The following is a 10,611-nucleotide window of genomic DNA, read 5'->3' as shown; positions in this document are numbered from 1 at the left end:
TTGAGAGTTAAACGTGAATGAGGCACTAGTGATAAAAGAATGAATAGAGACACTTGTCAATGTGAGTTTTTGGTGTCCCTTAGGAGAAATTCTGCGCAATAAAGAGGATATTTATGGCCAGTTTGTTTTATCGTTAATATCTAACATATTAAAGCAAAGAATTTAATAACTTAGTTTTTAAAATTTTCTCTAAAGCTCTTAAGTTTAATGTATCCAGGCCCCATTATGATATGTTTTTGTCCTTGTTTTGTTCATTGCTATATTCCTAGCACCCAGAATAGTGCCTAACACATAGCAGACACCCAGTAAATATTCTGAATGAATGCATTACAAATCCTAGTCTACTTGTAAATCTAGAAATTTTAACAGTCAATTTCAAGGGAGTCTTTGATCGATGTCTTCAACTCACATTGAATGGACCAACCTCCCTTAATTAACCAATTCTAGTTTCAACCTAGTTAATAAACTTCCTTTAACTATTGTACATTGCTTTTATGAGCTTAATATATCCCATTTTCTTTTTAAGGCCCTTCAAATTTCTTTAACAGGAAAAACCTTCCAATATACTTAAACCATTCCAAGTAAAGCTAATACACTAAACTTCTAAAGATGGTGATTCATAAGTTCTATTAAGCATCCCAATGTAGTTTATACCTTTTGACTCAACATCAGGAACCTACAATTAATTACTCAACTACCCATTTAAATTGGTGTTAGAGGCTAACCTGTTAGGTATCTTAATAAAGTACATTTTTAAAGCTTGCAAACATTTTATTTATTTTTATTTATTTATTTATTACTTTTGGAGATGGAGTCTTACTCTGTTGCCCAGGCTGGAGTGCAGTGGTGCGATCTCAGCTCACTGAAACCTCTGCCTCCCGGGTTCAAGCGGTTCTCCCTCCTCAGCCTCCTCAGTAGCTGGGATTACAGGTGCCCACCACCATGCCTATCTAATTTGTGTACTTTTAGTAGGGCTAATTTTTGTATTTTTAGTAGAGAGGAGATTTTGCCATGTTGGCCAGGCTGGTCTTGAACTCCTGACCTTAGGTGATCCGCCCACCTCAGCCTCCCAAAGTGCTGGACTTACAGGCATGCCCAGCCACAAATATTTAAATACCAAATATATACAGATTGTCCCAATTATTACAAAAACTATTTTTGAACTTAATACGAAAATGTTAATAATTTAAATTTGATTTACCTAATCTCTGTACTTCACTCTAAAATATCTTTGGGTTAAAAACACTAACCCATTACAGAAAAATCATACTGTCACAAGCAAGATGGGGTGACCATTTCAGCAGACTGGTGCAAATCTTCCAGAGGCGTTGGTCAATTAATCAGATGGACCTTCCCTGGACACTAACCAACGTGTTAAATCCCCTTTAAGAGTCACAGAAAAAAAGGAACCCCAAATTCCTATCTTTTACGAGTTGGCCTCTCCTGGGTTCAAGATAGGCCATTTAATTTTTCCTCCCGATTTGGGTAAATTGAACTCCACACTCCCCATTAAGATTGTAGGTAACTTGCTTCACTAATTAATTATATTTCATTATTATTTATCTCTCTTAGGACATTTCTTTGCTTTCATCTTTGGCTTTAAAAGTACTTTATTGACACTGTATTGAATTATTCTGCTCTTACATATTTGTTCATAACCTCTTTTGACTTTATCATCAAACTCTGATCATCTGAATTTTGTGTGTTTCTTTTTATATATTCTTCTGTCTGGAAGAGCTACAACTCTTACAGATGTTAAAATGACATCTAACGGAAACCACACATCCCTTATTCTTTGTCTAGTTCTCTGGTCACAACACTAACATTGTGTTAATGAAAAACTGGTCCCTATGCTTGAAGAGTTCACAGGAATATTATTACTACTATTATTTTATTAGGTAATTTTTGCAAAACTCTATTATTACTCTGCTTTACAGATGAAAAAATTGGGAGTTAGAGAGGTTCAGTAACTTGCTTGGGAGGAGCTAGAACTTATCTGGTAGAATCTAGAGTGCATTCTCATCTGCCCTCATTCAGCTATTATTTAGTGAGTTACCATGGTCTGGCAGGCACTGTTTGAGGCTTTGGGCAACTTTACATGTAGAACTAGAGAGAAAGGAAATTCAAAATTGAAGCTGAACTTCTAAGACTTTCCAGACTCATACAGGCAAGCTGTTCCTTTGACTTAAGTTCTGCTTTTATGACTTACTCCTCTGCTTTCTAACTTACAAATTCTGTCAAAGCTTAATCCGCCCTTGTCCCCTATAACTACTGAGGAAGCAGGGAGAATAGGATTAGGGATTGAGGGATGAGGAGAAGGGTAATATTTATAGCCATGGGATCTCTATACCGTTTTGATGTTCAAAACAGGTATAATGCTGACCCTTCTAAGAAGTTCAGAATTATTAGGAATATAACATGTTTGTTAAGGCAGAACTTAATAAATACTTATTATACTTATTATATATTGGTATCGTCTGTGAATAGGTATACCAGATGTGTCTGAGAATGATCATATGAGTGAAAATTAGAACTTCTTGATTCAACTTTCTTTTTGAAAATTCACATTTCCAAGTGATTATTTTTTAACTTCTGAAAAATAGTGGGTGATCTTAATCATGATAATTATTTAGTAACAGGAATGTGAAACTAGTTCATATATCATTTGCCCTGAAAACAGGTAAAAACCAACAAGATGTGTCGAGGGAATTTTAAAACAAGCATAACAGGAGTATTTACTCTTAAACTAGGTCAATGACTAAAGGGAATATATCCATGATGCTGAGATTCAGCCATCCACAGCTTCATGTTTGGTCACCCTCTTGTTGGAAAAGGGCACATCTCATGTGTCTCTGTATCTCTTTTCTATTCAGAAGACTTCGTGATTTACTTGGGAAAACCAAGTGACTTATGTCATCCAGTTGTGCCCTAAACTTCAAAAAAAAAAAAAAAAAAAGTGATTTGATTCCTACTTTGTTAACGTTCTTTTGAAAGTTTCAGGAAAATGATGGGCTTTAATTTGTTGGAAGAAAGGAATACTTGGGCTTCAAAATATCATCACCCCTTTCCTTTAAAACCAATCTAGTAATCTACATGGGGAATATTTACCTGTCTATGTCAAGATAGTCTTAAAAGTCTCAGAGGTTCGGTCTCAATTTTGAAACTTCGCATATCTCCAGTTTTATCCCTAAAATATCTGACAAGCTGAGAAAACTACAGAAATAATTAGCCTCTGAGTTATATGATTATTTTTACCCTTACTAGTGGCTAATGTTTATCGGACACCAACAGCATTCAAATCATGGTAGAAGATTTAGAGTTGTTCAAAGCCCTTGGTTAGAAGGCTCAGTTCATGCTTTATTCACATAAGAAAGCACTTTTCATTTTTCTGACTTTAAAATTGCTGTCTAGAACAAACAACAACATTATTCTTAGTATGTTTGGTTTAGGCTTAAACAAAACTGTATGTATTCATTCCATGTTTTATCTTTTACTACAGCCGGACTCCTGAAGTTTGTTGGGAATGAGTTGTTAGTGACCATTAACTCCTCCCATTGCACTGAACAAATGATTTTTCCTAAAACGATTTCCTAGATAATAGTTTTATTAAAAAGGAATTTTCTGTTTTCTAAAAGTTTACTTGTGTTAATTGGAAAGTGGCTTCTTAGCTAGCACATAGAGAGCTGCTGTTCTCTAGTTGACAGTGAGAGCACCTTGGGCTAAACAATGGGCCAGGGTAGTGATTAGAGACCCCTTTGAGGCATTCTCTGAACAGCCACTGTATCTTGGAATTCCTCCAGATTATCCCATATGTCTGAATTTGGGCTGTCTATTGGTGGGTCTGCAGCTGTAGACAGGTCTGTCTTCTGCGTATCTTTTTCCCTACACCTAAAATAGTCTGCATTATTTGTTATTTAACACACTGATCTTTTTCTACAGATGGAGAAGATGGTAAATTTGTATGAATGTTTTCAGTTGAGTTTCTTTCATGGACCACACTTTGAGTGCCCTATAACTTCATATGTTATTTTGCTTCAGAAAGGTAGACCATAGGTAAAAATATTTCTTCCAAAAAGCACACTCAACAAGGCATTCAGAAGTCAGTTCAGGTTCTGGATATGGCAGGGGTGGGTGGAGAGAAGAGGAGGGGCTTTCAGTGTCACAGCACCAAATTAAATGGCTTCTTTTTTGATTCTGTGTGACTTGGGCATGGAATGTAGCTACAGATATAATGTAGAACTAAATACACACAATACATAAACCTCTCTCAGTGTTTTTTCAAGCTTGATAAATGACCTAGTACAGTTTGTCCTGGCCCTCTGTATCTGGGTGTTCCACACCTGTGGATTCAACTAACCCTGGATGAAAAATATTTGAGGAAAAAAAAGTATCTGTACTCAGCATGTACAACTTTTTTCTTGTCATTATTCCCTAAACAATACAGTGTAACAACTATTTACATAGCATTTACATTGTAATCTAGAGATGATTTAAAGTATATGGGAGGATGTGCGTAGGTTGTATGCAAATACAATGCCATTTAATATCAAGGGCTTGAGCATGGAGGATTTCAGCATCTGAGGGAGGTCCTGGAACCAATCCCCCATGCATATTGAGGAAAAAATCCATATAGAAAGTGCTCTGGTGAGAGGATTGCTTGAGTCTGGGAGGCAGAGTTTGCAGTGAGCCAAGATTGCACCACTCCACTCCAGGGTGACAGAGTCAGACCCTTCCTCAAATGAAACAAAACAAAACGAAAAAAACAAAAACAAAAAAAGAAAAGAAAAGAAAAAAAGTGCTCTGTAATTATTATTACCATCATTATTATTTTTTAATAGATTTTTTTTGAAAGCTACATTTATTTTTGACTGGTGATAGGAACGGTAGTTGAAATGAGCCTGTAGTAAAGGACATAATTTATTAAATAGTTGTGAATATTTTTTGTGCATCTACCATTTGGCAGGTATTGTGCTTAGCACTAAGGAGATAGACGTAAATAGAAACATCTCTGTAGAAGACTTGCTAAAATCATTGCCCAATGTGGTAAATAGATTAGATAGTCAAATAATATGCTAAAGAAGAAGAAGCAGATCTCCTCTGTACAAAAGTGAAATTTCCCTGAGTCCTTAGTGAGCCATTCACCCTTACTGTTAATTTTTCACATTGGTGAGATAGGCTGCCAAGCTTGGTGTGCAACATGTGATCACAAAATTAGTTTTTTCTCTACCTGAAATGAACTATGTATGCCTTTGGAGAATCAGAATATTGGCACATATCTTATTAACCCTGATAAGCAAACTCACCTGGACTCTATATTTCAGTAAACTATATTAAAAATTATGGAGGGGGCATTATGTCAACCCTGCTTGGTAGAACAGATAATCAAATGAACCAATGCAGAGAATTTGTTTTGGGGCCAAAAAAAAAAAAAAAAAAAAAAAGAAGGAAAAAGTAGACATGTCAATTAATATTAGGTTCATCTGCCTAAAACCCCAAACAACAGTGGCTTAAACAAGAATATAGACAGTCCCTGACTTACGATGTTTTCAAGTTAGGATTTTTTCGACTTTATGGGCTACTAAATACATGTTGAGGCACTAGTATTGGGGTATTAAATACACTTTCAATTTATGCTATTTTTTAACTTAGGATGGATTATTTATCAGGACATAACCCCCATCACAAATTGAGGAGCAGCTGTAGTTTGTTTCTCTCTGGTAAGAAACAGAAACAAAAACAAAACCTAGAGTTTGGCATTTCAGTTTTGCTACGGTGATTTCTCATCAGATAATTTAAAAAGTCATTTAAAAGTATGGTTTTTATTCTCAAGTTTGCCACATAGTTCAAAATAGCTGCTAGAGCTCTGGTCATCACATCTATGTTCCAGTGAGCAAGATACAGAAGAGGGAAAGGCAAAAAGGGGTCACCCCCATCTCAGCAGAGTTAGCCACCTTTAAGAAGTCTTTCTGGACTCTCACCTGACATTTTCACTTACATCTCATTGACTAAAACTTAGTCATGTGCCTCCCCCAACCTGACTACAAAGGATGATGGGAAATGTAGTCTTTTCCCTGAGCACATTGTTGCCACCAATAAAACTGAAGTTCTGTAACCATGGGAGAAGGGATAATAGATATTGGGAAGATAGTAATAGTCTGTAAGACAGTAGGCATTAGTATGGATTACCAGACTCCACAGTTGTTAAGAAGAGTGGTATGGGACATGTCAGTGGGAATAGAGAAAGAAAGACGAGCCAGGAATGTAGGGTGAAGCTTTTTTTTTTTTTTTTAAACAAACAAGAAAAAAATTCCTACTTTTCTCAATTACGAAGATGATTTATTCTTAATTTTATTAAATGTCATTGTACAATATGCTTTTAAAATATTGCTTTCTTGAGTTATCTGGAAAATTATGACCCATGGTGGGGGGAAACTAATGTCATGGGAGATGAGGGTAGACTGTTCATTTCCACCCGCTGAAGAGCAGTAGCAGCGCTCTTCAGCTCCTAACCACTGAATAGCAGTGGAAGGGGTTAATGAGTTAGTGCTTACACAGGGCTAGAAGAAGAAAACCAGTAGGGTGGGATATTATTTTTATTGTGTTGACACAGATGCATTTTCTTAAAGATTTATAAGAAACTTTTAATTTTTCAAAATACTCTGCTTCTTGCTTTACAAATTCCATTTTACTTATGTATGTGTCATCTACACTGCAGCCTAACTGGGGGAGAACAACAACAAAATATATTTCTCTTTACTTTGAGGTTTTACATTCATGGGGAACATTTTTACTGAGTCAATAAATTGCGGCTTACCAGTAAGCATTCCCCTAAAGGAATTGATCTTCAGAAAATTTTCTGAAATTTGGGCAAGTTACTAGCCATCCAGGAAGAAGATTCAAACAAGCAGATTTAACTTATCAACTTCCAAGACAAGCAGTGGTTTTGCATAAAAATATCACCACCATCCATAATAATAAAAAATGCCAACCATGTATTCACTTCTTACAATACTGGGTGCATTTCCTGCATCCAGCACATCCTCCCCCATTTCTTCCTTTCTACTTGTATTATCCCTAATTTACAGGTAAGAAAACTGAGGCTCAGAGAGGTTAAATAAAATACCCATGGCCATAGCCAGAACAAGGCAAAGGTGGGACCCACAGCAGTCAGTTTGATCCCAAAGCCCACAGTGGTCTCAACCAGTGCGTAATGCTGTCTCACAAACATCCTCAGAATCTGCTCCATCTCTTATCACCAACAAAGCCTTGGATTTGCTGGTAGAGAAAAAAAAATGCTTGAACTCTAGCTGGGCTCCTCTAGTATCTGTTTTGACAGCCGAAATTAATTGTTCATTTTCTGAGCACTTTTTGGCAACTCCTTCTAATGACCCGAACTGCCGTCTCCTTCCTTTTCAGCTTGGCAAGGCTCCCCGGTGTGGAGCTGACGGGGCGCGGGGCGGGTGCGAGAACTGCACTGATACAGTGGTCTGGCAGGGCTGCAGGCTTTAGGAGAAAGGAAATGATTGTTTTCACTCTCTGGAGTTGCTGAGAATGACGGTGGGTATTTTCTGACTCTGGCTAAAATGAAAGTCTCATAAAGCTGATTAAACCAAATGTGATAATTGAGTTGAAGATGAGCCTATCTCATCTTTGTTATTGTCTTCCAAAGCAAGACAATCTGTCTTTCTCACACTGCACCTCTGCATGCTCAGAGCAAAGGGGGAACCTCTCTTCCTTCTGCACTCTCCCTCGGTGTTGACCAGAAGAGGGAGCAGCTTCTGTTGGAATGTGAGTGATGTATAGGCACATGTTCCGAATGGGCACCTAGCTCCAAAGATGCTTGGACTCTTAGGATTAAGAACACTTGTTGGCCGGGCGCGGTGGCTCACGCTTGTAATCCCAGCACTTTGGGAGGCCGAGGCGGGCGGATCATGAGGTCAGGAGATCGAGACCACGGTGAAACTCCGTCTCTACTAAAAATACAAAAAAAAAAAAATTAGCCGGGCGTGGTGGCGGGCGCCTGTAGTCCCAGCTACTCGGAGAGGCTGAGGCAGGAGAATGGCGTGAACCCGGGAGGCGGAGCTTGCAGTGAGCCGAGATTGCGCCACTGCACTCCAGCTGGGGGCAACAGAGCGACACCCCCTATCAAAAAAAAAAAAAAAAAAAAAGAACACTTGTTAAATTTAAAAATCCTGTTGGAGTAGAAAATACCAATATTTTCTGGCAGCTCTGAGCCCTTAGGCACCATTTTGGGCAACTTTATTTTGAAACCTGCAGAAGCTATCCTCAAACATGCATTAATTACTTGAAAGCCCATCAACATCCTTGATATTGTTATTCTCAAAATACACATGTGCTAATCCAGAGGCTGGTGCTTGAAACATGGAGAAGGCATGAGTTGTATCTGCAAGGTTAAAATATTAAAAAAGGTGTAGATGAACACCAACATTTCCCCCTTCTTCATTTACTCTGTCTCTTTCTTATAGATAAAGCAGAATGGAAATAAATGGGGCAGGTTGATATTTGGCTTTGGATAGGAATATTTCCTCTCCAGATTCTTTACCATCATGGTGGAATTCCTGGTGGAAGGTGAGCTTCAAGGTGGGTTTTAATTGGAAAGAGAAGGGAAAATCTGAACTATGAAGAGGAGGTAATTCCTACAGGTGAGGACTGGATGGAAATCTTTCAGAGAGAGAGAGAGAAAGAAAAGGACAGAAGTTGCCAGTATTTGCTTGACAGCAGATCAAACAAAGACTTTGGGCCTGACAGACTTGTGGCAAACTCCAGGAGAAAGAGTATGAATTTGATGCTAAAAGCAGTGGAAATTACTAAAGAGTACTGAGGCTGGAATGAAGGGTAGGATGATGATGCTGGCCACATCACACCATGGTGGTAGCATTTAAAGTGTTGGATCCCGGTGGGTAAAAATTCAAGTAATAAGGCCGCCGTTAGGAAAGCCAGATGTACTTATTGGTCAAAGAAGGTCCCAGTTTATACTTACTGCCCAGGCAAAACTATTAATAGCTCCTTTGTTCACTGCCCAAGTATCCTGTTTGGTTGTTAAATTACACAGTCACCCTGGCCTTAGTTTACATACGGCTGAGGGTCAAGGAATAAATCACATACTTAGCAATGCACATGCAGGGGGAGAGAGAGATCTTGAAGACATGGTTGTAAACGAACAAACAAAAAAGCAGGATGATAGGAATAGTGAAAAGTGACCTACCTGGTTATGTCCAGTCAACAAGGACAGTGAGCAGTCAATGAGGGGGATCATGAGGGAAAGATGTAATGTTCCATATGATGGCAAGATCCCCAGGGACAGTAGATATTTATTACATAGACAATGTGGAAGAACAAATCAGTGCTTGTTAGATGAATGAAATTGTGCACAGGTAGAGGAAGCAGGACTGATGTGAAGAAAGGACATGGAGCACACCCGGAAGTGGGTGCTTCGGAGCAGATTTGATTTTCCAGGATAATGATATCTAGAAAGAAGTGTGAAGGCTCTGTGGATGTTAGTGGGTCACATCAAAGGAACAGAAGCGACACTGGAGAGGCAATAATTTGGGGAATGGAAGAGATGTAGAGCAGATGAAGCTTTGGGTGTGGAGAGAAGGGTGGTGAAGATCTCACTTGCTGTGTGTGCCAGGCACTGTGCAAGGCTTGGAGACAGAGATGCAGGGAGGCAGCTCTCAGGGTCTGGCACTTTATGACAATCACAAGCAGTTATTCTCAGTGTTGTTTGAGGAGCACAGTCACTAAGGGGCAAATTCTGCCTCAAGGTGGGGTGAGGGAGCCTGCTTAAGAGGGGCCAAATTAGTGTCAGTGTTGGAGATGGCTGGTAAGAACCTTGAGGAAAGCATAGGGATTTCCTAGCTGTACAAGTGGGGAAAGGTGGAAGGATTGTGTGAGCACATGCAGGGAGGTGCGGCTGCAGTACAGAACATCTCTAGGATTGTGAGGGCAGGTGAGGATGCAGGCAAGGATGCAGGATGGGCAGCCTTGTATTTCAAGCTGGAGCATAAGAATTTTATCTCATGGTTTGCCAGGAACAGTTCTTAAAGTAGGAGAGTGTTTCACAAACTCGCTGTGAGCATTGGCTTGAAGGACGTGGAAGGATGGAGAGTCTGGATGGAGCAAGGGAAACAGGGGAGGAGAGAAGCTGCAAGAGAATTCCCAATCTGTTAGAAGCAGAGGAATAGAGAGGAAGAGATGGAGTGAGGGGATACTTGCAGGGTATATTTGGAAGGTCTTGAGGACAATTTGGATGTGGAAGGTGAGAGAGAGAGAGGACTCAAATATTTTGACTATGAGGAAATCTTTGGGAAGGTGGTGAAAGGAGACAGTCCCAGAAACAGAACTGCAGGGATGTAAGAAATGAGTTTGGTGAAAGAAAGCAGAGACAAGTTCAGAGAGCTTAAGCCTGGAGGGGAGGGTTGAGATGGAGTGATAGTTTGATGGTGGGGAGGGGACAGGGAACAGGAAGGAGAAAGGTGGAGGTGGGCATGCTGCCAAGGCTAAATGAAAGTGGTTTTGTCTTGTTTCCTAAGATGGATGGGGAAGCCTGGGTATATTTGGTTTTGATGGGGTTATAGAAACAGAAGGAAA

This window comes from Hylobates moloch, unplaced genomic scaffold, assembly GCF_009828535.3.
Source record: "Hylobates moloch isolate HMO894 unplaced genomic scaffold, HMol_V3 SCAFFOLD_9, whole genome shotgun sequence".
In the NCBI taxonomy this organism is placed as follows: Eukaryota; Metazoa; Chordata; class Mammalia; order Primates; family Hylobatidae; genus Hylobates; species Hylobates moloch.
Note: the sequence above shows the minus strand (reverse complement) of the source record.